Source organism: Nicotiana sylvestris, chromosome 7 (assembly GCF_000393655.2).
Source record: "Nicotiana sylvestris chromosome 7, ASM39365v2, whole genome shotgun sequence".
Lineage (NCBI taxonomy): Eukaryota > Viridiplantae > Streptophyta > Magnoliopsida > Solanales > Solanaceae > Nicotiana > Nicotiana sylvestris.
Window position 1 is genome coordinate 50634712 of NC_091063.1, and position 2972 is coordinate 50637683.

The following is a 2972-nucleotide window of genomic DNA, read 5'->3' on the forward strand; positions in this document are numbered from 1 at the left end:
TGTAGGCATCCGCAGGCCCTGGCGTCTCCCACTATCCCTTTATTCCCGTTTCATTTACATAATTCAGAAACAATGTGTCTTTCTTCTTTCAGACTTTGTATGTAGTATTCTTAGATCATCTGTGAAACTGTGACACCAGTTCTAGGTGTTTGAGGCTCAAACAGTTGTATTAGATACATATTTTAGATAATTTACTGCATTTCTTCCGCTTATTGTAATTTTCGTTGTCTACACGTTATTGCTTTATAATTGTTAAAGAATGTAAATTGGTAAAAAGGTAATTTGTTCAAACAGGCAGCTTGCCTAGCTCATATTAGTAGGCGCCATCACAACTCCTGAGGGTGGGAAATTCGGGTCGTGACAAGTTGGTATCGGAGCTCTAAGTTACATGGGTCTCACAGTTCACATACAAGCTTAGTAGAGTATGAGGGATCGGTACAGAGACGTCTGTACTTATCCCCGAGAGGCTACAGAGTTAGGAAAAACTTCACATTTATTTTTTCCTGTCGTGCAGCTTTGTTTCTCAATGCTAATTGGATTTCTACTCTGTTCTTTCGCAGATGAAGAGAACACGTGCTTCTTCATCCACTTACCAGCAACCTGAGCCCCAAGCAGCAGCTCCCATGAGGGGCAGAGGGCGAGGCCGAGGCCATGCTAGAGGCCGGGGTAGGGGCAGAGCTCAGCCCAGAGCAGCAGCACCAGCGGCGGAGCCTCAGGTTGACTTTGATGATGAGGTTCTGACCCCGGTAGTTCCGGTGGGCCCAACTCAGGTCCCAGAGGGGTTTATTGCTACCTCCGTACTCCAAGATGCTCTGGTCCGTCTAGTGGGCCTTATGGAGAGTGTCACCCAGGCATGTTTGCTTCCTATAGCACCAGTTGTCCCTCAGGCTGGAGGAGGGGCCCAGACTCCTACTACTCGCACTCTGGAACAGGTAGCTCCCCAGTTCCAGACTCCAGCAGTTCAGCCAGTTGGAGCAGTTCAGCCGGGTGTGGTAGCTCAGACTTATGATGGAGCAGCTATGTTTGCCGATGCTTTGTGGAGATTGGACAGGTTCACCAAGCTCTTCACTACTACTTTCATCCGTGCATCTTCTGAGGATCACTAGGATTATCTAGACAGCTGTCATGAGGTTCTCAGGAACACGGGGATAGTGGAGACCAATGAGGTCGATTTTGCGACTTTTCGCTTGTCTGGATCCGCCAAGACTTGGTGGAGAGATTATTGCTTGGCTAGACCAGCCGGATCACTAGCTTTGACTTGGGAGCAGTTTACTCAGCTATTTTTGGAGAAGTTTCTCCCCATCACTTAGAGAGTGATCTATCGGAGGTAGTTTGAGCGTCTCCAGTAGGGTTCTATGACCATTACTCAGTATGAGACCAGATTCATCGACTTGGCTCGTCATGCTCTTATCATACTTCCCACCGAGAGAGAGAGAGAGAGAGAGAGGGTGAAGAGGTTCATTGAGGGACTTATCCAGCCTATTCGGCTTCAGATGGCCAAGGAGACAGGGAGTGAGATTTCTTTCTAGGAGGCGGTTAATGTGGCCAGGAGAGTTGAGATGGTTCTATCGCAGGGAGGTGGTCAGGGGTCTGACAAGAGGCCTCATCATTTAGGCCGATTTAGTGGTACCTCATCTAGAGGCAGAGATTCCTATGGTAGAGGCCATCCTCCTTGGCCTTTTCAGTCAGCACTTCAGGTTTCTCACGGAGCTTCAGGTGGTCGTGGTTCCCATATGCGGTATTTTGATCAGCAGTCCTATAATGCACCACCAGCTCCTATCAGTGCACCGCTGCTTTAGAGTTGTCGGGGTGGTCATTCAGGTCGTCAGGGTTAGCAGTCTCAGCAGCCGAGGGCTTGTTACACTTGTGGTGATATGGGTCACATTGCTAGGTTTTGCCCTCGAGCACCGAGTAGCTCTTAGCAGTAGGGTTCCCGTGCCATGGTTCAGTCACCGAGTGTTCCACAGCCCGCCCAACCAGCTAGAGGTAGGGGTAGAGATGCTAGAGGTGGAGGTAGAGGTATTAGAGGTGGATCTCAAGCCGCTAGAGGTGGAGGCCAGCCAGCAGCAGGCCGTTCCAGAGATGTAGTTCAGGGTGGTGGGGCCCAACCCCGATGTTATGCTCTTCCAGCCAGGCCCGAGGCTGAGGCTTCCGATGTAGTTATCATATGTACTGTTCTGGTTTGTAGCAGAGATGCTTCAGTTTTATTTGATCCGGGATCTACATACTCCTATGTGTCATCTTATTTTGCCGTATCTGGTCATGCCTAGTGATTCTTTGAGTGCTACTGTTTATGTATCTACACCGGTGGGTGATTCTATTATGGTAGATCGAGTCCATCGTTCATGTATAAGTATGATTGGAGGTCTTGAGACTCGTACAAATTTGCTTCTTCTGGACATGGTTGATTTTGATGTCATATTGGGGATGGACTAGTTATCACCTTATCACGCTATCTTGGACTGTCATGCCAAGACTATGACCTTAGCCTCACCGGGTTTACCTCATTTAGAGTGGAGAGGGACTCCTGGTCATTCTACCTGCAGTGTTATCTCTTATATGAAGGCTCGGCGTATGGTCGAGAAGAGGTGTTTGGCCTATGTTCGTGATTCTAGTGTCGAGGTTCCTTCTATTGATTTCGTGCCCGTTGTTCGTGAATTTCTTAAGGTATTCCCTTCAGACCTGCCGAGTATGCAAATCGACAAGGATATTGACTTTTGCATTGATTTGGCTCCGGGTACTCAGCCAATTTCTATCCCACCATATCGTATGGCCTCGCCTGAGTTGAAAGAGTTGAAGGAGCAGTTGCAAGACTTGCTTGAAAAGGGTTTCATTAGACCTAGTGTTTCGCCTTGGAGCACGCCAGTGTTGTTTGTTAAGAAGAAGGACGGAACGATGAGAATGCGTATTGATTACCGGCAGTTGAACAAGGTTACAATCAAGAATAAGTATCCATTGCCGATGATTGTTGA